At 49.4% G+C, this 23,447-nt stretch overlaps 1 protein-coding gene and 2 long non-coding RNA genes across 4 annotated transcripts in view; 1 reads left to right on the forward strand and 2 right to left on the reverse strand.

Annotated features, from left to right (window-relative positions):
* ITCH (itchy E3 ubiquitin protein ligase) overlaps window positions 1-3,613 on the reverse strand; it is a 54,810-nt gene extending 51,197 nt beyond the window's left edge. For both annotated transcript variants that reach the window (XM_027719116.2, XM_027719114.2), the window contains exon 1: window positions 3,559-3,613. The gene's annotated coding sequence lies outside the window, so the exon portion shown is untranslated. The remainder of the gene's footprint in view (window positions 1-3,558) is intronic.
* A 1,832-nt stretch (window positions 3,614-5,445) lies between these two features.
* On the forward strand, window positions 5,446-6,518 carry LOC120324440. Its single transcript, XR_005565751.1, has 2 exons — window positions 5,446-5,491; window positions 5,635-6,518. It is a non-coding gene; the product is annotated as an uncharacterized LOC120324440 (long non-coding RNA).
* Window positions 6,519-20,749: 14,231 nt separating this feature from the next.
* Window positions 20,750-21,524, reverse strand: LOC113986261. Its single transcript, XR_003540121.2, has 3 exons — window positions 21,394-21,524; window positions 21,082-21,280; window positions 20,750-20,760 (listed from the first exon to the last, which is right to left on the reverse strand). It is a non-coding gene; the product is annotated as an uncharacterized LOC113986261 (long non-coding RNA).
* Window positions 21,525-23,447: the final 1,923 nt, after the last annotated feature.

Consider the following 23,447-nt stretch of genomic DNA (forward strand, 5'->3'; position numbering starts at 1 on the left):
CCCAGTCACAAACATTATATTCTTGATGGATATTTCCCTGCAAATGGCTATCCACTTGACGAATTAATGAGTAAATCAGAACCAGATTACAGGCCTGTCTTATCATGTCTTCTTCTATTTCAAGACCACTTTAAACTTTACCTGATCTTCCTTTTCCTTAGTAATAAACTTCAAAAAGATTACCAGGTATCCAGCTAACACTTAGTATGCCTGAAGGGTACTCTTGACAAGAAGTTAGATCTATAAAGAACAGAAGACTTTATAGAGGCTCATATTGACACATTCCTCTTGAAACTCCAGCTCCCCCATCACCACCTACCAAACCCAGAACCCGAGGTCTGCACATTTCAAGTAAAGGAAAGTCACTCAACTTTCACTTTTGGATTAGAAACAAGGTTCCACCCAAAAAAACTTTAACAATCCCCCAGAAGAGAATGGACCTTTTCTTGCTCAGCATTTGAGTGTGAGCTCCAAGTTCAGAATCAATGATGCAGATGCAAACATGGCAGTAGTTCTGTGCCTCTCCCAGCAGCAGAGTTGAGAATAGCTCAGGCAGGTGGGTGGAAGGCAGGAATTATCAGTTCCTAAATGGAAGGACTGTAATGAAACTTTAACAAAAAAAAAAAAAAAAGAACAGCAACATGCTGCCAAGTATGAAAAAATTATTTGAATTACCAGTGCAACAAGATCTGGTCTCGTGTTCCCTCAGAGCGGGGAACAAACCTGCCAGGCTTTGGTATAGTAAAAGGAGAAATTCCAGGCATGACTCGAGAGCTGCTCATATGAAACAGGGCCTTGGCTTCTTTAAACTGCTTTTTCCCAGTTTGTTGCAATACACTTAATCACTTAATAGAAATTAAAGTAATTTGCAATACTTATGAAGAAAAAGATCAGTCCTTCAGCTCCAGCAACTGCACTACAGTAAAACCCGACACCAGTCACTTACAGAAAATGCCCAAATCTCTCTTGCTTTATTCCTCAGAGGAGAGGGATGAAGAGCAACAACTGCCTTTCCCTCTCCAAAACCTGCACAGAGAATTAGCTCAGGTAACAGTCCAACCAAACCCAAGAAGGACTACCTAAAGCCTTTAAAAATACTCAGTTTACGAGACAGTAAAAAGCAAATAACTAGAAAAACAGAATCCTCCCAAGTTAAACCATAATCATGGCTTGTCTACTTCCTCTTCTGAGGCGAGCACACACTTCACAGGGCTCCTGCAGCTGGGCAAAGTGCAGTTACAGCGAGGAACTGAGGCCAGCCCTGCTCTGGGTTCTGCACAGGGTTCACTTTCCTCGGGTGTGAGGGCACAAAGCAGTTCCCACAGTTACACCTCAGTACAGCACAGTGATAAAAACTGGAACATGACATGAGCATAACTGGACAACCAAGCAAAAGGGCTTACAAATAAACTCCACCCGTTACAGCACTCCCAGAAGCTTCACCATTACCATGTGTATGGGTTGTTTCTTCTCTCTAACCCTGCAGCTTCCTTTCCTTGCTTTTAAGCAGAAATTAAATTGGTTTTGCTACATGAAAAGTACTTCAGTATGGTTGAATACATTTACCAATTTGTTTAAACAGCTTAAACTCAAAAAAGATGTTGAGGCTATCACTGACTGATAATGCTGTTGAAAAACAATATCTATTGCATCTACTGTAAAATAGGAGAAAATGAAACCTATTTTTCAAGCAGTCTAAGGCACGCTCTCCTAGAAACAATGATTAATTCAAACTCTACAAGAGAATCACACTACTTTACTACCTGTCTTCCTATGAGCTTATTTATTCTGTAGTTAACTTCTCCAAACCATTTGAAATGTAGAAACAAAGAAACTTCATGTTTCAGGTCTGTTCCACCATAGAAGAAACAGAACTTCAGCAAGGGAGAGTAAATTGAGGGAAGAAAAAGAGGTGATGCTCCTTAACCAATAAATTCATATAAATAATCTTCTCTCAATCTCTCTTAAGCCCCAAAATAACTTTAATCTGTAAGAAGCTTTCAAAGTTAGCTCTCAGAAGTCTCAGTTATTTTCCACTGCAACATCATCTTTCACATGTACTGTATCAGCTCTTGTTTTAAAGACAAGAAAACCCAGTTTGGATCAGAATGCTACATATTATTCCAGTGATCACTTGGAGGTGAAAGCATTCAGTGTAATGATTAATGTCCCCTAAATCATAACTCAGAATGCACACCAGAGCAAGCTCAGATTTAAACAGCTGTAGTGAATAGCAATCTAACTGTATTTAAATTAGAACTGTTTTGGGCCTCTGCTTCAAGAAGATAGAAAAGAATTAATTTTTTTTCAAACAAGATTTTTTTAAGCATTAAAATCCTCAGAACCAAAGACAGCTTGCAGATCATGTTTTGCTCTTAAATGCCTGCACCTTTTCTCAGGTAAATACAAGCAATAGCTGGATGTACTGTCTCTCCACATGTAAAATGTCTTTTTACAAACAGCAGCCCAGATCTCTCTCCTTTTCTCTTTGAAAAGGTTGAGTGGCAGGGTAGCAGAGACCAAACAATGACAAACTTACTAAAATAAGCAGTAATATATTGGGAAAGGATAGCCTAAAATGTCCTGGTTTCTGAGCTCTTCAACTCTAAGCCAAAGAGATAAGTTGTGCTGGGGATGTCTCCCGAAGCGTCAAGGGTAAAGGATGGCACACAACACACCCCCCAAATGCTACACCTGCCTCTCTCTGCACCACACACAGATCGGGAGTTCCTCTGCCTGTTTGACACCACAAATGACAGCTATTAAAACAAGCTGAATTCTTGGATATCTGAGCAAATTGGACAAACGCACCCTCAGACATCATCGTCTGCTTTATCTGTACGCTACCGGCACACAAGGTCACAGACAGCCCGGTCGGGAGCGGGAGGGTTAACAGCCAGAACTTGTCCCTGTTTCCAAAACAGAGCGGTGGCACCAGCGTTGCCATTCCGCCGTGTTTACAAGAGGGAACACGGCTCGGGACAAACCTCTGGCTGCAGCCGGGCTTTACTGCCGGGGAACATTCCTGCACGGCACGGCTGTGCCCGGCCGGCACACGGGCACCGAGCCCCCGAACCCCGGGAGGGAGCCCCGGGACAGGGGGGACACACCCGGGGGAAGGCGGCTGTGCCGGCAGGGCTGCGGAGGGCACAGCCCTGTGGGCAGCGAGTCCCCGGCAGGCCGAAGGTTCAGGGGCAGCTCCCGGCGACACGGGCGGGACACACGGGCGGGACAGGCCGGCGGGACAGGCCGGGCAGGGACGCGGCACCGCCGGGGACGGGACCGGAGGTGCCGCCGGCACCGAGCGGGGAGGAGGCGGCGGGGCCGGGCAGTGCGGGGGTCCCGGGACCCGCGGGGAGGGCCCGCTGCTGCCCCCGCTGCTGCCCCGGGCGGCGGGACCGCCCTCAGCGAGCCCCTCCCGGGGCGAGCGGCCCCTCCGCGCCCGGGCCCGCCTGTAGCGGGCCCGCCTGTAGCGGCCCCGCGCTCCCCGTGTGTCCCCTCGCCGCCCGCAGGGGCCCGTGTACCCCCCTCCCCGACCCCCCGGCCCGCTCCGCTCACCGGCGCGGCCGCGGCTCCGCCGTCCCTCGCTCCAAGATGGCAGCGCGGCCCGCCCGGCCTCCCACAGGCACTTGGCAAAGTCGGCCGCCACCTGCGCAGGCGCGGACTTCCCCCCCCGGCGGCCCGCAGGGACTACAGCTCCCGGCGTGCCCCGCGACAGGCGCCGCGCATGCTCGGTGCGGGCCGGGAGGGGCCGGGATATCCCCTGGTATCCATTGGTATCCAGCGTGTCCTCGGCATCCATGACCTGTGGAGGCGGCGGGGAGAGGTGGGGAGGACAGCCTGGGCACGAGAAAGCTCCAGGAGACCTTAGGGACCCTTCCAGTCCCTGAAGGTGCTCCAAGAGAGCTGGAGAGAGACAAGGGCTGGAGGGACAGGACAAGGGGGAATGGCTTCCCACTGCCAGAGGGCAGGGTTAGATGGGATTTTGGGAAGGAATTCTTGGGATTTTGGGAAGGAATTCTTGGTTGTGAGGGTGGGGAGGCCCTGGCACAGGTTGCCCAGAGAAGCTGTGGCTGCCCCTGGATCCCTGGAATTCTCCAAGGCCAGGTCGGATGGGGCTTGGAGCAACCTGGGCTAGTGGAAGGTGTCCCTGCCCATGGCAGGGGAGGGACTGGATGAGCTTTGAGGTCCCTTCCAGCCCAAACCACTCTGTGATTTGTGACTCTATATGCACACACAGAGTATATACACATATACATATATATGTATATGCACACACACACAGCAGTAAAAATCACTGCTGACCAAAGCACCGCTGTGGGCTGGGCTGGCGCAGGAACACCTTGAGGAACCCACGGCCATCCCTGGCACCAGGTACTGCAGTGACAGTTATGACTGGAATTCTCCCAGAGCACAAAGGGATGTCCTGGGTGACAGGAGTTTCTGACTGCCAAGCAGCTGGAGCATCCCTGGTGGCAGTGAGGGCTCTGGGACACACAGTGAAGGTTTTGCTGTTTAAGGTATCCACTTCAGATACTTCAGCTATTGATACTATTAAGCTTTTATGTAACACCTTTCTTGTTTTCATCGTATTTTTTCTTGACCCAAATGCATTTTTGCATAAGTGAACGCATAGAAATTAAAATACATCTCCTCTTTTGACAATGAGGAATGAGAGAGTTCAGTTTCCATGCACTGAAAACAGATAAAAGACTCCTTAATTTTCGGAGAGTGGGAGAATATCCTCAATAATTCTTCAGGAAAAATTACATTCTTTGCAAGAGCAAAGTTTAGCATTTTCTTACAACTGGTAGGGATGTGAAAATCCATCATGCCTTCCACACATAACCTCCAATAAGATGTCACAGCTACAATTAAGTGTTTCTGCTGATTCAAGAGAACAGCTCCAGTTGTTTCCCCCAAGAGACCAACACATGTCTCGATGCCAATCAACCATTTGTGGTTACAACTGACCAAGGCACATGTGCACATCACTTCCAGCACAGAAATCACTTGAATTTCAGCACAGAACAACAGGTGCTGCTCAGCCAGAGCCTGGGGGTATGGAAAAGTCAGGTGTGTGGCTTTGTCAGAGAGGTGCAAGTCCCTGGGAAGCAAGTTTGGAGCCAAGGTTACAGCCCTATATGAGAACAAACAACTCGAAGAGCCGAAATAAGTTCTTGAGGTGTTTCTTTCTTTTCTTTTTTTTTTTTTTTTCCTCTAAGGCTTTTCTATGCACCTTTAAGTCTTTATGTTCCTTTAGAAATATTTGACAGCATACAGTTCCAATAGTTAATGGTCTATTCAAATTAATGATGATAAAAATTAACAGAGATTTCTGTCTCATGCATCACCTAAATAAACAGTTGTCTCTCGTCCAGTGTTGTGATACCAATTCCTGTCCTGGACAATGAGGCTCTGACTGCAGCTGGAGCTCCACATATGCACAGCTGGGCTTCCTCTCTGCTGGATTTGTTGTCTCCCAGCAGAGGTGAATAACACTCAGTGTCTCTTTTCAAGGACACTACATCAGTTGGCCTCTCTGTAATAATTTTTCCCCTCCTCTTCCCAACCAGCACTTCAGAAAAGTGATTGCTGTTAAACCCCAGAAGCCCTAATCTCTTTGTTTTTCAGCTTCTGATGCCTCCAGTCAAGTTCCACTGGCGCCATCTGCTCTCCAAAATTCATGAGAAAAAGAATGTATTCCAGGTGCACAGACTACTGATCAGTTTGCGTTTGCCAGGACAAAAGGAACGTGGAACAATCCTCACATTCACACTGTTTCAGAGATCATTTTCCCTGTAAAAAATCATGGCCTGTCAGTGAACTGGAACAGCAAATAAATAATTAACATAGAATACATTACAAACAAAGATGAATATAATTGAGTGGTAGAAGAGCTATGTGTCCAAAATTTTACTTTGGGGAAAGGAGGAGAATGCTTGATTATTTTCTTTTTTCCCTGTACTTTTTATAACTGCAAGATACCCAGGCAGGATGGAATTTTCTTGCTATCCCCTGTCATAACTTTCTTTTGATTAGTAAGAACCCCAAGAAATTGGTGCAGTTTGCCACAGTTGTTTAGGATAATCTTGTACAAAGACTATTTAGGAAAACTGTGAATGCTTTATAGGCTTTCAGATTTGCCAGGTTTGATAGGATGAATCTGTGCTTCTGGGAGTTAATTTTTTTAAAGATAATATGTTATAATTTTCATAGTATTTTACCTGCCTCTCTCAGTCCGATCCAGACTGGTCAGTGGGACAGAGATTGTTTCTTGTGGCAAAATATGTGTAGTATTTATTCTCACTTGGGCTGTGGTAAATAATAATAATATTCAAATCCCTGATGAAATCTTATCCAGTTGTTGCAGCCAGAACTGGCACATCAGTGAGTGCTGTTGGGACCTGACTGGGAAACCACTGAGGACAAGGATTTGTGTGGCAGAGTTGTATAAATCGCTTCCATGTTTGAATCTTCCATGTGGTAATAAAAAAACCCCTGCAAGATCATTAAAATGTTGTGATTCTGACAGATTTTTTGAGCAGAAGTCTGCAAATGGAGATTGCTCTCTGATACCTCAAAGCTCTGGGCTCCCTCACCTAAAGGGCTGAGACAAGAGAAGCACTGAACACACTTATTATTCTACTATTCCCAGAGTATGGGATCCTCTCTCCTGAATTAGGCCCTGCCTTCATTCTGTAATAAACACAAGTCCTAATTCGTGTCAGCAAAGGAAACAAATGGGAAACAAATGGGTTAATGTAACCTCAGGAAAGAAGAAAAACAAACGGATTGTAAAACTTAATTACACCCTCATAAAGACATAAAACAGACCATCACCTCCCCTGTCCTCCTAGCCAGGAATTATGTCCAAACCAGGTCGAGTCAGTAGCCTGCTGGCGCCTTTTGTCAAAGAACATATGAATTTATAACTTGCCGTAGAGATAACAAATTAGTCTTAGTTCTAAAAATAAACATATGTTGAATACCTGGAATAGTGATGTAAAATGTGTATGTTTGTGATGTAATGAATACGTATGGGATGTTTGAAATAAATATCAGGCACACAAACTGTATCAGAGTGGCAAGTCTAGGAGCAGGACCCCACTGCCACCCAGACCTGCTTGCTTCTACTATATAATAAATTCTAATTTGAAAAATTATTTTATTCTGAGACTCTGTTTCTCACAATTCTCTCCCTTTTTCCACTCTCAGCCAACTCCACTGACCTCACACACGACAAAGCTCTTCTTTCCAACATTACATGATTTCCTAAAGGTTGTCCAGCAAGTTGCTGTCAGAATTGGAAACAGAACTGCATTTCTTTCTCCTTGACAAGTGTTTGATGTTTTCTATTTTATTTATTTTAGTGAAGCACACAAAAATCCTGTCAGCACCACACAAATACAAAACAATTCAGGTAGGAAGGAACCCATGGTGGCCTCTTGGTCTTCAACCAGAACCAGCTTAGATAAGGTTGCACAGCTGAGAGACAAAGACCTTCAAGGATGGAGATCCCACAGCCTCTTCATGCCCTGGTCAAGTGCTTGATGACCCATAGATTGATTTTTTTCTGCATGTGTCTGTTTGGAATTTCACCCCTTGTATTTGCCTTTGCTTGGTTTCCCGAGAGGTTTCTCCACCTTCCCGTTGGACCTCAGTCCCTGTCACTGTATAACTTGACAACGTAAAGCTGGTCCTGGTACTGAGGAGACCACAGTGACCATCCCTCCACGGAGGCAGTTTGGGGAGTGTGGATGTTTACCTGCTTTGGGACAGACACAGCCCCGAGCAAGGATCACACAATGACTGTGCAACAGTCATCAGGTGTCATCAGCACCCATTAGCTCCTGAGTGATTTTCAGTCTTTAACAGTGGCTTAATGCTTCTGTCTGACTTAAGGCTGTGTAAAGTTGGTGATTTAGAAACGCAGGAGTATTTTGTTTTCACATCACTTCTCTTTACTGGATGTCAAAGCGTTTTATAAATACTATATAGTCTTATTCTTATAAAGAAGTCTTCTGGAGTGTTTTGTTATCTGAGTAATTATTGCAGGAAGTGCTTTATATTTTATAATCAGACTTCTTGTCCTGAAATTGTCATCTCTGAAAGGAGAAATTTTGTCGCGCTGCCTTGTTATGAGAGTCTGAATTCATTACTCCACTCATGAAGATACCAGTGTAGTGTCAGAGTGCATCTCTTTCTAATTGACTTTAAATCAGAATTGATTCATTTGACTTGGGATTTAGAAAAATATCAGTAGGAAAAGATAAATTACTTCCTGTTATCTGCAGAAGGAATTAACGAACCCTTCAGGTTGGTGAGAAGCTATTATTATTTCCAAGTAATCTAATTAAAGGGTATAACAAAGACGTGTGGCTATTTAATTAAGTATCTGATTACTCAATTGCTCTGCAGTGCATAATCAGAGAAGTGGGAGGGAGTGATTAGGTGTCTTGGGAACGGAAATGACACAACCAAGATATGTAGATATTTTAAAGGAAGGAGAAGCTACTGAGAAAATTGTTCCTCTCTTCCCCACGCAAAAGGCTGAAGATTATTTTTTGCTGGGAGTGAAAAACACGATACCAGAAATGTGCTGGGGAGTTTTCAGCAGAAGACACGACATGCTGGTGCTGGGAGAGGTGAAACAACCGTGCAGTTCTTAACTGATGGCTCTGTCCAGCTCTCGCCTCCACAGAGACCTTGGTGAGGCAGATGTGCAGGGTGCCACGGGCACCACTTGGATCCCAGTTACAGCTTTACCCTCTGGATGGTGCACCAAGGACTCACAAAGGATGGGAACACATGCTCAGTGTCAGTTGGATGCCTGCTTTTGCCAGGCTTTTGGAGAAGAGGTTTTGACACGGAGAGGTTAGCAGAGACAGCTCTTGTTTAGACCCAGGTTTGTTCCCGTCCCATCCTGATCACCTCCCGCACTTAAACAGTTGTGTATAACCTCCATCCAGAGGCTGACTCACCTCCTGAGTGGTTTGCCTCCTTGCAAATTGCTCTGGTATAAATCAGCTGGTGTTTCAGAGCAGAACAGGTGCTGATAAAAAGCCACGTGATGTCAAAACTAATACAAAGGGAGGAGGAATGATTTAAGTGCCTGAGCTTGATCCAAAGTCAAATAAAGCTGGTTTCTATTAATAATTCTTTAAAAGCCATTATCAGCTTCAGGGGTCTGTACCTTCTTTACCTTATGTAGCACCTTGTACTAGGATCGATGTCCTCCACTGCAAAGAAAACCCCACCCAAGCTATCAATCCTTTCGAGTGAGAGGTCAAGTTTCACTAAGTTGGTCCCTTGGAGCTGCAGCTTTACACTTGTGAGCTCTGAACAAAGCCTCTGGTCTTGGACTAACAGTCCAGGCTTTGAACATCCCTGGCTGAGTAGTGATCTTGCTCATTCATTTGATTTCTTTTATCCAGCCTTTCTTATACTCTGTGTGCACTGAACTGCAACCTTAGGGTGAGTAAGAGTGAGGTGCTGGAAGGTGGCTGTACCAGTCCCATCACATGCCATTAACATACCAGGTGCAGTGCTCATGATTTCCCAGAACGGATTAAGGGAGAATTTACTTGGTTAAACTCGCTCTGCGAGGCCCAGGGCTTGGCCCTCAGCTCATGTTATGCACACGTTTGCTACAGCTGGAGAGGGAGGAGAAGATGATGCACTTGACTTACCACCAACCCCAAGCCTCGGGCTCCCATGGACTGAACGAGCCTCTTGTGTAACAGGCTGGCCCCAGGGTTCCTACAAGGAACAAAACCTGGTGTTTCTCCTCCTGTTGAGGGTACAAGGGAAATAAGAGGCAAGAGGTAATAAAATTAGTCCAATTTTCCCTTCACAGTAGTTTATTTGTTATCTTCTGGCTCTTGCTTCAGTTCCTGCCTGCACTGGGTGTGCACAGTGCATGATCACAAGTAAATGATTTCTAGTGTGCTTGCAACAAAAATACAGTCTCCTTTTAACCCTTGGACTAACTGTCCTCCTCCCAAAAGGCACCAGCTCGATCATACCAACCTCTTATTGGAATGTTGCTCGTCCTCATTCCCAGGGAAGCCAAAGGAAGGCTTCCTCTGCCCTCTGTCGGGCAGTTTGCTGGCAGAGTGCAGGAGACTTTTGGGAGGGCAGGGGAGGAGAAAGTCACCTGCATAAATCTGGAATGTGTCAGATTTAATATCACTGAGGCAAATGGTCTAATCATCAGAATGCAAATGCTTCCTACAGTAATATAAACGTTGTTGTGGACTGAGACACTGAACTGGATCCCCAGTGGTGTCATTCTGTGCAAGAATATAATGGGAAATCACGTTGGGAAGGACTTTGTGCAAACACGAGACAATACATGCAATCATTAAGGCTGGAAAAGCCCTCTAAGACCATTGAACCAAACCATTTACCCAGCACTGCCACCACGAAACTGTGCATGTCTCAGAGTCGACGCTGAAGGCAGGGAGTTCACTTGTGGCATGAGCTGGACCACGTTTCTGAGTCCTCTGAGTGTATGTTTGCTGCCTGTAACAGCACTCAATTCAAGCCAATTCAAGGCACGAACAACAGGGGCTCTATCCCACACGAGACCCCTGCTAGGCTGAGTTCCATGAGCATGGAAAAGGGATCCTGCAACCTTCGTCTGCTGGTTGGGCCCTCGCAAGGTGAGGCTACAGAGCAAAACACTTCACTTAGAAGACACCAGTGATGCACCACCAGTGTCTTCATTAGGCACCTTGTGGCATTTCCCAAGGTATGATCTAACCGGATCATCAGATGCTGTGTGTCCCTCTGCACTGAATGGCTTGTGCTGGCTGGCACACACCTCCTCTTTCATCTGCATCCTTCACCATGGGGATTCTCCTTCACTCCTAACCAAGCAGGGTAAAACAATGTTGGTTTCCTAACCAGGGTCTCCTGAAGGCCACCACCACAATATCACTGTGCTTCACAGGCAGAACTGAATTTATATGTGCAATATGTAAGTCTGTGGGAAAATGAAATCATTGCAGTTTACAGGCAAGGGCTACCTGAGGTACAGAATACAACAATGAATGATTTCTTTCTCTCTGAGTACCACTTTAAGATGTGCACGGGGTGCTTTGTCAGAGTATTGGGCATAGTGCTGCATTTTCTAAGGTCAGTGATGCACCTGTGTGAATATCTCACCTGTGTTACACAGAGGCTTAGGCTGATGTTTTCTCCTGCTCTTGACATCTGCAGCACTTCACAGCCATGCCAGCAAGCCCAGTCTTATTTGAAATACAGTTCTGAAGAAATGTCATATTCTTATTTTTAAAACAGCGGGTTTCTTTCCCCTGAGTTTCAGCTTTTCAGTGCCAGTGAGATACATAAATTTACAACCCAGAACTTCCCTGTTTGAACTCCTACAGTAAATGAAACAGTCACAGGGTGTATAACGTGAATAAAATCCTGTTACTGTTTCATGGACTCTGTCAGGTTTTGTACTCTCCTTTTTTCCAGTTCCTCCTTCTTCACTCCATCCTATTCCCTCCCTTCTGTGCCTGTCTTGCGCCATCTGGTGTCCCAAATCCACCAGTGGCGGCAGCAATGAAAGGACCAGGGTGTATAGGAGTCATCAGAGCACAGAGTACTCACTTCCATGAAAATGGAGTATAATACTGTGTGCTGTGAGGTGTCAATCCCCGAAATCAGAGGCTCAGGGCAAACCATGCTGCTTGTGTGGCTTCTCTTTCAGCACTGCTCATGGCCTCAGAGACAACTGGGAGTGTCTGGTCAAGGCTGGAGCACCTTCACAGCAGGTGGAGCTGATGTGTCCTCATTGAACACGGTGAGTGATGATGAAGGGAAGAGGAAGAACAGGTGAATGCCAAAGGAGAGCAGCACCACCCCACAGCTCTCCTGGCAAAAAGAGCCTTTGCCGTAGATGTTTGCCTCCTGCCTGGAATGCACTCAGTGGGACCTGTGGGGCTGGCAGGGCCCTGGATCCCCTGCTCACCCTGTAGAGCACATCCCCCACTACTCACACCTCCCAGGGCCCCGTGCAGCCAGGAGGGCACAGAGCTCCAGCAGCATCTGTAAAACATAGACTGCCTTGCACTGCCCAAGAATATTTGTCTGTTTTTCTCACCTGCACAGAAGTCACCTGCAAACACCTCTTTCTCTATTGCAGATCCTTCCAGGCTTGGACTGAAGCTGCCAAACTAACAATGCTCTGAGCCACAAAGGAGAAAAGAGGAGACTGTGCTGTTGAGCAGGAGCAGGAGAAAGAACTTATACCATGCTGTGGGCTCTACAACAAACTTCAAAACTCTAGAACTGCACAGTGCCACCCTCAGAGCTGCTTACAGGTACCTTGGGGAAAGCTTTAAAGCAGAAGAGTTGCTATGGATCCCTTTTGTCCTTGTTACTTGACCCTCCCTCTCCCACTGAAAGTCCTTAGAAAAGGGATTGACACATAACACAGAAGTTACTCAGGAATCCAGACGCCTGCAAGAGAAGAGGTCAAACATTCTTATTCTTCTGTTACACTTCTTCAGTCACCTGCACCCCCCAGGCCCGCCCTGCCCTCCCCTGCACCTCAGCTCTGCTGTCCTGTCCCACACGGGCTGGAGCTGGGACTGGGCACCACCTCCGGCCCCTGGCAAGCTGGGACTGCCCCGAGGACAGGAGCAATTGCTCTGTCCCCTTCCCTGTGTGTGCCAGGACAGCAGGCACACGTGCCACCCCTGGGGAAGGGGCTGCAGCCCAGCTGGATGAGCGGGGACCCTGCAGGCTGGGAGGGCACAGCTGGGTGTTGTGCCAGTGCCCTGGGCTGGCAGTGAGAGCCTGTGAAGGCCGGCACTCTGCTGGCTTAGTTTTCCTCCTGGGGTTTCTGTCAGAACCCCAGTATGAGGGAGTTCCTTAAACCAAGTCACTGTGGCAGAATGAACGTCCCCAGATGAGAAAAGCTAGATCCAACCCAGGCAATCTTTGGTGCTCCCTCCTGAGCTGCAGGGGAAGCAAAAGGCAGCTCTGGCAGGGGAGAGTTAAACCTGGCCCGTGTCTGCAGGAAAAAGAAGGCAGGATCACCTGGGGACTCCCCTTTGCCCACTCCCTGCTCCCACAGTCCCGGGATCCCCCAGCCCTGCCCCTCCCAGCATCGCATCCCCCGGCACTCTCTGCAGCACCCACGGCTCCCACACCCTGCACCCCCTCCAGGACCCTGCACCCATGGGGCCCATGGCACCCAACCACCAGCACCCTCACACCAAAGGCCCCCGGGTTCTCCCCAACACAGCCTGTGCTGCCCACTCCACGTGTCCCCCCGAGTGGGGGACATGGGCCCGTGCCCGCTGCCAGCAGCAGGAATCCGGGCAGGGCAAGGATCCCTCACTGGCCTTTGGGCTCTTCCACGGCCCAGGGCAGTGCTATGGGGATGAGAAACAAAGCCCAGACTGCTTGGAGCTTCAAAGCCTTAAACAGCAGCCCCTCCAGCTCCAAAACCTTCTCCCCACATCCTGCCTCCAGCCATTCCCAAGGCTGCCATGGCCTTCGGGGCATCCCTTGGCATTTGGCCTCCCTGGGGCCTGATCCCGGCTCTCGCCCCACCAGTCCCTTTGGCTGCAGCAGGAAGGGCAGCAGGAGCTTTCCTGCCTGCTTTGGGGCAGCTCTGCAGGGGCCGCTCATGTCAGACCCCCCTGTGTGCTGGGGACAGCTTTGCTCTTGGGGACACCGCTCTGCCCCAGCCCAGCAACACCAGCAGTGCCCAGGGCCGCCACCTTCCCAAGGGGGACCCCTCTGGGCACAGGTACCCCCAGCCCGGGGGGGCCGTGCCAGCACCCCCAGACAACGCAGTTACACAAGGACAATAAAACAACAACGCAGTAAACAGCTATACAGAATGGATTTACAGTATCAAATCTTTATATAATCAAGAATCTTCTTAGTAAAAACAAAAATCTTCTTTATAAAACCAATCGTCTTCTTTATAAAAACATCTATTTTCTTTATAGAAACAACAATCTTCTTAATAAAAAAAAGTCTTCTACTTTCTTAAAACAACTATCTTCTTATTAAAAACAGCTATCATCTTAATAAAAAAAATCTTCTTACAAAAAACTATCTTCTTAATTAAAAAACTATCTTTTTATAAAAAAACCCTATTTCTTAATAAAACTATCTTTTTGAGAAAACAACTACCTTCTCCATAAAATCAAATATTTTCTTAAAATATAAAAATATGAATCATATGTATAAAACCAGGAAACAACATGGAGAACATATATACAAGTGGCCGATTCCGTGGCCGGCACGTCCGTAAGTCCTGCAAGAAAAGCCAGGGCACGGTCAGTGCAGTCGGGCCCTGCTGGCCGTTCCCTGTGCCCCCAGCCTGGCCCACGCTGGGCCCAGCGGGACTCTGGCGCCAGGCCTGAGCCCGGCTGGGGATGGGAGCCGGGCCCCAGGCGCTGGCACGGGGCTTGTGTGGCCCAAAGCAGGCGCAGGGCAGGCCGGGGCTGGGGGTTGTGCCGCCACAATCCAGGGCACGGGGCACCGTGTCCCTGAGCGGGGCCCCCCAGCCAGCCCCAGCCTGGCGGCAGGTGACCCGCTGTCCCCGGGGCAGGGCACGGCCAGGACGGGCCTCACCTGCTGCTGAGGCGGGGTGTCCTTATCCCAGGATCATGGCCTCCTCCTTCTCGCCTTCCTCTTCCACGTCCATCTCTTCTTCCTCTTGCGTGTCCACCTCCATCTCCTCTACATCGCCTTTTAGATCTCTCGCCGTGTCCACTTCCGTTGGCTCTTCGCTGTCTCTCTCAGCCTGCAGCAGGGAGAACAACCTCACAGGGGGGGCCTGTCCCACCCCAGCCCCACTGAGCTCCAGCCCACCTGGCCAGTCAGTTGGTGCCCTCCTCCATGGACTGGCACTGGACATTCACTGGGACAAGGCTGCACATCCTGCTGGCATGGATCACAACACCCAGACTGCAGGCAGAGTCAGCACTGACGGATGTCCAAGGGAGCAGGTGGGGACAGTCCAGAGGGAGCAGGGGGAAGGGTACTCTTGGAACCAAAGGTGGTCGGGCCAGAGGGTGCGCTGGGAGCTGCTCAGGGCTGGCTGGCAGCAGGGGAATGGCTGCGTTGTGCTCGTCGCCGGGCCCTGGCAGTTCCCCATGGAACACGGGCACAGCTCTGGCAGCTGTGATGTCACAGGAGTTGTGGGGCCGCTCAGCAGTGGGGATGGGGATCATGGAATGATGGAATCCTTGAATGGTTTGGCTTGGGAGGGACCTTAAAATCATCTTATTCCAACCTGTCCAGGTTGCTCAGGGCCCCTTCCAAGTTGATCTTGAATGTTGCCAGGGATGGGGCAGCCACAGCCTCTCTGCACAGCCCCTGCCAGGGCCTCACCACCCTCACAGGAAACAATATTTTCCTAACATCAAATCTAACCCTCTTGTCTGTCAGTTTGGGCCCCTTGTCCTGTCACTACAGTTGCTGACCAAGAGTCACCCTCCGGCTTCCTTGGAGGCCCCTTCCCAGACGGGAAGGTTTCTCCCAGGTCTCCACACAACCTTCTCTTCTCCAGGCTGAAGAGCCCCAACTTTGCCAGCCTGTGTGCAGAGGGGAGGTGCTCGAGGTCCCTGAGCCCCTTGGTGGCCTGGTGTGGCCTTGCTGCAGCAGTTCCCTGGCCTTGTTGTGTCGGGGACCCCAGAGCTGGAGGCTGCACTGCAGGTGGGGTCTCCTGAGAGCGCAGCAGAGCGGCACAACCCCCCCTGCCCTGCTGCCCCCAGGGCTGGGGATGAGCCCAGGACAGGGGGGGGGTCTGGGCTGAGAGGGCACATTCTAAGGGCCCATGGAACAACAATAATCTTTGACATGTATTTACAGAAGGACAATAAAACAAAAACATATCAGAGACGTCTACAGAATTTATTGACTTTTTCCGAATTTTTTTTAAAAATCCAGCATTCTTCTTTACAGAAGCAAGAGTCTTCTTGATGGCAACAGTCTTAATATCAACAGCCATCTTCTTAATAAAAACAATTATCTTCTTGGAAAAACAACTATCTTCTTAATAAAAATATCTTCTTAATAAAAACAACTATCTTCTAAATAAAAATATCTACTTAATAAAAAACTATCTTCTTAAAAAGAAACCTTATCTTCATAAAAAAATATCTTCTTAAATAAAAGTCTATCTTCTTTAAAAGAAAACTTATCTTCTTAAAAAAGCTATTGTCTTATGAAAAAACTATCTTCTTATTAGAAATCTATCTTCTTAAACTATCTTCTCTATCTAAACTACAATCTTCTTAAAAAGTGAATAATATAAAACATATTTACAGAAAAACGTGAAAAACATATGTACAGGTGGCCGATGCCATGGCCGGCAGGTCCGTCAGTCCTGGAAGAAAAGCAAGGGCACGGTCAGTGCAGTCGGGCCCTGCTGGGTGTTCCCTGTGCCCCCAGCCTGGCCCACCCAGCAGGTGACCCCGGGGCAGGGCATGGCCAGGACGTGCCTGTCGTGCTGCTGGGGGACTGTCCTCATCCCAGCACCATGTCCTCCTCCTCATCTTGATGGTCCACATCCATCTCCTCGATCTCCTCCACCTCATCGACTTCCATCTCTTCTTCCATCTCTTGGATGTCCACCTCCATCATCTCCTCAGTATCCACCACAACATCCATATCCATCTGTTCCTCCGTATCTCTGGCAGTCTGTGTAAGGGAGCACAACCTCAGAGAGGGGTCCCTGTCCCACACCAGCCCCACCGAGCTCCAGCCCTCCTGGGAAGTCAGGGGTTTCCCACCTGCATGGATTGGCTCCGTACCTTGACTGGGAGGAGGTTGCCCATCCTGCTGGGATGGCTGCTGAACTCCAGACAGTAGGTTGAGTCCAGGACTCACGGGTCTCTCAGGGATCACCTGACGAGGGTGCACTGGGAGCTGCTCACAGATCGCTGGCAGCAGGGGAATGGCTGCGTTGTGCTCGTCGCCGGGCCCTGGCAGTTCCACATGGAACACGGGCACAGCTCTGGCAGCTGTGATGTCACAGGAGTTGTGGGGTCACTCCACAGTGGGGATGGGGATCATGGAATGATGGAATACTTAAAAGGTTTGGTTTGGGAGGGACCTTAAAAATCATCTTGTTCCAACCTGACCAGGTTGCTCAGGGTCACGGCCAAGTGGGCCTTGAATGTTCCCAGGGATGGGGCAGCCACAGCCTCTCTGCACAGCCCCTGCCAGGGCCTCACCACCCTCACAGGAACCATTATCTTCCTAACATCAAATCTAACCCTCCTCCCTGTCAGTTTGAAGCCCTTGTCCTGTCACTACAGTTGCTGACCAAGAGTCACCCTCTGGCTTCCTTGGAGGCCCCTTACCAGACGGGAAGGTTTCTCCCAGGTCTCCACACAACCTTCTCTCGTCCAGGCTGAAGAGCCCCAACTTTGCCAGCCTGTGTGCAGAGGGGAGGTGCTCGAGGTCCCTGAGCCCCTTGCTGGCCTGGTGTGGCCTTGCTGCAGCAGTTCCCTGGCCTTGTTGTGTCGGGGACCCCAGAGCTGGAGCCGCACTGCAGGTTTGGGTCCTCCTGAGAGCGCAGCAGAGCAGCAGAACCCCCCCTGCCCTGCTGCCCCCAGGACTGGGGATGAGCCCAGGACACGGGGGGGTCTGGGCTGAGAGGGCACATTCTAAGGGCCCATGGAACAACAACAGTCTTTGAAATGTATTTACAATAAAACGACAACAGATAAGACACGTATAGAGAATTTATTGATATTTTCAGAATTTTCTTATAAACCCAGCATTCTTCTTTACAGAAACAACAGTCTTCTTGATGACAACAATTTTAATATCAACAACCATCTCTTTAATAAAAACAACAATCTTCTTAATGAACAACTCTCTTCTAAATAAAAATATCTTCTTAATAAAAACAACTATCTTCTAAACAAAACAACTATCTTCTTAAAAAAAACCTATTTTCTTAAAAAGAAACCTTATCTTCTTAAAAAAACTATCTTCATAAAAAACGATCTTCTTAAATAAAAATCTATCTTCTTTAAAAGAAAACTTATCTTCTAAAAAAAGCTATTGTCTTATCAAAAAACTATCTTCTTATAAAAAATCTATCTTAAACGATCTTCTCTATACAAACTAAAATCTTCTTAAAAAGTGAACAATAGAAAACGTATTTACAGAAAAAAGTGAATAACATATGTACAGAGGGGCCAATTCCATGGCCAGCAGGTCCGTCAGTCCTGGAAGAAAAGCAAGGGCACGGTCAGTGCAGTCGGGCCCTGCTGGGTGTTCCCTGTGCCCCCAGCCTGGCACACCCAGCAGGTGACCCCGGGGCAGGGCATGGCCAGGACGTGCCTGTCGTGCTGCTGGGGGACTGTCCTCATCCCAGCACCATGTCCTCCTCCTCATCTTCCACATCGACATCCATGTCCTCCATCTCCTCAACCACATCGACTTCCATCTCTTCTTCAAACTCTTGTGTGTCCACCTCCATCATCTCCTCGGTATCCAACACAAGATCCACGTCCATCTCTTCCTCTGTATCTCTGGCAGTCTGTGTAAGGGAGCACAACCTCAGAGAGGGGTCCCTGTCCCACACCAGCCCCACCGAGCTCCAGCCCTCCTGGGAAGTCAGGGGTTTCCCACCTGCATGGATTGGCACTGTACCTTGACTGGGAGGAGGTTGCCCATCCTGCTGGGATAGATGCTGAGCTCCAGACAGCAGAGAGAGTCCAGGAGTGACAAGTCTTTTTGGGATCACCTGTCGAGCGTTCCCTGGGAGCTGCTGACGGTTCGCTGGCAGCAGGGGAATGGCTGCGTTGTGCTCGTCGCCGGGCCCTGGCAGTTCCACATGGAACACGGGCACAGCTCTGGCAGCTGTGATGTCACAGGAGGTCCAGGGCCACTCTGCAGTGGTGGATGGGGATTATGGAATGATGGAATCCTTGAATGGTTTGGCTTGGCAGGGACACGAAAAATCATCTTGTTCCAACCTGGTCAACCTTCCACCACACCAGGTTGCTCAGGGCCCCGTCCAAGTGGGCCTTCAATGTTCCCAGGGATGGGGCATCCTCAGCCTCTCTGCACAACCTTTGCCAGGGCCTCAACACCCTCCTTGCTAAATAAAACCTCCCTAAAGCAAATCAAACCTAAATCCACCTCCTTCAGTGTGAAGCCATCGCCCCTTCTCCTCTCCCCAGGCCCTGCTGAACACTCTGTCTCCAGCTGTCCTCTGGCTTTCGTAGCCAATAGGAACCTGCATTGATTGTCCCTGTCTTTTGCTCTTTGCAACGGACCTGAGGACACCTGGATCATTTTCTACCCCTGAATTCTTGATACTCAAATAGAGACTTATTTTCTCTTTCTTTAAAGCTTTGTATTTTTCTCCCTTTTTTTCTAACAAGAAAAGGGCTGAGCTGAGGTTCATGAGTATCCAGCAACTCCCCCTTGCCCACTCCCTGCTCCCACAGCCCCAGGATCCCCCAGCCCTGCCCCTCCCAGCATCGCATCCCCCGGCACTCTCTGCAGCACCCACGGCTCCCACACCCTGCACCCCCTCCAGGACCCTGCACCCATGGGGCCCATGGCACCCCACCACCAGCACCCTCACACCAAAGGCCCCCGGGTTCTCCCCAACACAGCCTGTGCTGCCCACTCCACGTGTCCCCCCGAGTGGGGGACATGGGCCCGTGCCCGCTGCCAGCAGCAGGAATCGGGGCAGGGCAAGGATCCCTCACTGGCCTTTGGGCTCTTCCACGGCCAAAGGCAATGCCATGGGGATGGGAAACAAAGCCTGGAGTGCTTGGAGCTTCAAAGCCTTAAACATCAGCCCCTCCAGTTCCAAAACCTTCTCCCCACATCCTGCCTCCAGCCATTCCCAAGGCTGCCATGGCCTTCGGGGCATCCCTTGGCATTTGGCCTCCCTGGGGCCTGATCCCGGCTCTCGCCCCACCAGTCCCTTTGGCTGCAGCAGGAAGGGCAGCAGGAGCTTTCCTGCCTGCTTTGGGGCAGCTCTGCAGGGGCCGCTCATGTCAGACCCCCCTGTGTGCTGGGGACAGCTTTGCTCTTGGGGACACCGCTCTGCCCCAGCCCAGCAACACCAGCAGTGCCCAGGGCCGCCACCTTCCCAAGGGGGACCCCTCTGGGCACAGGTACCCCCGGCCCGGGGGGGCCGTGCCAGCACCCCCAGACAACGCAGTTACACAAGGACAATAAAACAACAACACAGTAAACAGCTATACAGAATGGATTTACAGTATCAAATCTTTATATAATCAAGAATCTTCTCAGTAAAACCAAAAATCTTCTCTAAAAAACCAACAGTCTTCTTTAAAAAGCAACTATTTTCTTTATAGAAACAACAATCTTCCTAATAAAAAAAAGTCTTCGATCTTCTTAAAAAACAACTATCTTCTTATTAAAAACAGCTATCTTCTTATTAAAACAACTATCTTTTTAATAAAAAACTGTCTTCTTAAAAAAACTATCATCTTAATTAAACTATCTTCTTATAAAAAACTATCTTCGTAATTAAACAATCTTCTTATTTAAACAATCTTCTTCTTTAAACTATCTTCTTATAAAAAATTATCTTCTTAATTAAACTATCTTCTTATAAAAACAATCTATTTATTAATAAAAAAACTATCTTCTTTACAGAAACAGATATTTTCTTAAAATATCAAAAATGTAGAACATATGTACAAAAAAACAGGAAGCACCTTGGACAACATATGTACAGAGTGGCCAATTCCATGGCCGGCAGGTCCGTCAGTCCTGCAAGAAAAGCCAGGGCACGGTCAGTGCAGTCGGGCCCTGCTGGCCGTTCCCTGTGCCCCCAGCCTGGCCCACGCTGGGCCCAGCGGGACTCTGGCGCCAGGCCTGAGCCCGGCTGGGGATGGGAGCCGGGCCCCAGGCGCTGGCACGGGGCTTGTGGGGCCCAAAGCAGGCGCAGGGCAGGCCGGGGCTGGGGGTTGTGCCGCCACAATCCAGGGCACGGGGCACGGTGTCCCTGAGCGGGGCCCCCCAGCCCAGCCCCAGCCTGGCGGCAGGTGACCCGCTGTCCCCGGGGCAGGGCACGGCCAGGACGGGCCTCACCTGCTGATGATAGGGTGCTGTGTCCTTATCCCAAGATCATGTCTTCCACCTCATCTTCCTGATCTACTTCCATCTCTTCCACATCAGCTTCCATCTCCACCTCCATCTCTTCAACTCTCTCTTCAACATCCACATCCATCATCTCATCCATATCTGCCTGAGGGTCCACCTCCATCTCTTCTTCGCTGTCTCTCTGAGCCTGCAGCAGGGAGAACAACCTCAGAGAGGGGTCTCTGTCCCACCCCAGCCCCACTGAGCTCCAGCCCTCCTGGGCAGTCAGGGGGTTCCCACCTCCATGGAATGGCACTGTACCTTCACGGGGAGGAGGTTGCCCATCCTGCTGGGATGGATCACAAGACCCGACTGCAGGCAGAGTCAGGACTGACGGACAGAGCAGGGATCACCTAAAAACACTCCAATGGGAGCAGGGTGAAGGGTGGTCTTGGACCAGGTGACAAGGGTTCGCTGCGAGCTGCTGACAGATCGCTGGCAGCAGGGGAACGGTTGCGTTGTGCTCGTCGCCAGGCCCTGGCAGTTCCACATGGAACACGGGCACAGCTCTGGCAGCTGTGATGTCACAGGAGGTCCAGGGCCACTCCACAGTGGGGATGGAGATCATGGAATGATGGAATCCTTGAATGGTTTGGTTTGGGACAGACCCTACAAATCATCTTGTTCCAACATGTCCAGCCTTCCACCACACCAGGTTGCTCAGGGCCCCATCCAACATAGCCTTGAATGTTGCCAGGGATGGGGCAGCCACAGCCTCTCTGCACAGCCCCTGCCAGGGCCTCACCACCCTCACAGGAAACAATATTTTCCTAACATCAAATCTGACCCTCCCCTCTGTCAGTTTGAACCCCTTGTCCTGTCACTACAGTTGCTGACCAAGAGTCACCCTCCGGCTTCCTTGGAGGCCCCTTCCCAGACGGGAAGGTTTCTCCCAGGTCTCCACACAACCTTCTCTTGTCCAGGCTGAAGAGCCCCAACTTTGCCAGCCTGTGTGCAGAGGGGAGGTGCTCGAGGTCCCTGAGCCCCTTGTTGGCCTGGTGTGGCCTTGCTGCAGCAGTTCCCTGGCCTTGTTGTGTCGGGGACCCCAGAGCTGGAGGCCGCACTGCAGGTGGGGTCTCCTGAGAGCGCAGCAGAGCGGCACAACCCCCCCTGCCCTGCTGCCCCCAGGGCTGGGGATGAGCCCAGGACACGGGGGGGGTCTGGTCTGAGAGGGCACATACTAAGGGCCCATGGAACAACAACAGTCTTTGACATGTATTTACAGAAGGACAATAAAACAACAACAGATAAGACACGTCTCCAGAATTTATTGACATTTTCAGAATTTTCTTATTAAATCCAGCACTCTTCTTCATAGAAACAACAGTCTTCTTGATGACAACAGTCTTAATATCAACAAACATCTTCTTATTAAAAACAGTTGTCTTCTTCATAAAAATATCTTCTTAATAAAAACAACTATCTTCTAAATAAAACAACTATCTTCTTAAGAAAAAGCTATCTTCTTAAAAAGGAAACTTATCTTCTTAAAAACTATTTTCTTAATAAAAAACTATCTCCTTACTTAAAAATCTATCTTCTTAAACTATCTTCTATATAAAAACAACAAACTTCTTAAAACGTCACTAATATAAAACGTATTTACAGAAAAACTGGGAAAAGGGTGAAAAACATATGTACAAGTGGCCAATTGCATGGCCGGTAGGTCCGTCAGTCCTAAAAGAAAAGCAAGGGCACGGTCAGTGCAGTCGGGCCCTGCTGGGTGTTCCCTGTGCCCCCAGCCTGGCCCACCCAGCAGGTGACCCCGGGGCAGGGCATGGCCAGTACGTGCCTGTCGTGCTGCTGGGGGACTGTCCTCATCCCAGCACCATGTCCTCCTCCTCATCTTGCTGGTCCACATCCATCTCCTCGATCTCCTCCACCTCATCGACTTCCATCTCTTCTTCAAACTCTTGGATGTCTACCTCCATCCTCTCCTCTGTGTCCACCACAACGTCCACATCCATCTGTTCCTCCGTATCTCTGGCAGTCTGTGTAAGGGAGCACAACCTCAGAGAGGGGTCCCTGTCCCACACCAGCCCCACCGAGCTCGAACCTTTTTTGGAAGTCAGGGGTTTCCCAACTGCATGGAATGGCACTGTACCTTGACTGGGAGGAGGTTGCCCATCCTGCTGGGATGGCTGCTGAGCTCCAGACAGCAGAGAGAGTCCAGGAGTGACAGGTCTTTTAGGGATCACTTGACGAGCTTTCCCTGGGAGCTGCTCACGAATCGCTGGCAGCAGGGGAATGGCTGCGTTGTGCTCGTCGCCGGGCCCTGGCAGTTCCACATGGAACACGGGCACAGCTCTGGCAGC

This window comes from Pipra filicauda, unplaced genomic scaffold (genome assembly GCF_003945595.2).
Source record: "Pipra filicauda isolate LSUMZ 115617 unplaced genomic scaffold, ASM394559v2 scaffold534_size341627_pilon, whole genome shotgun sequence".
Lineage (NCBI taxonomy): Eukaryota > Metazoa > Chordata > Aves > Passeriformes > Pipridae > Pipra > Pipra filicauda.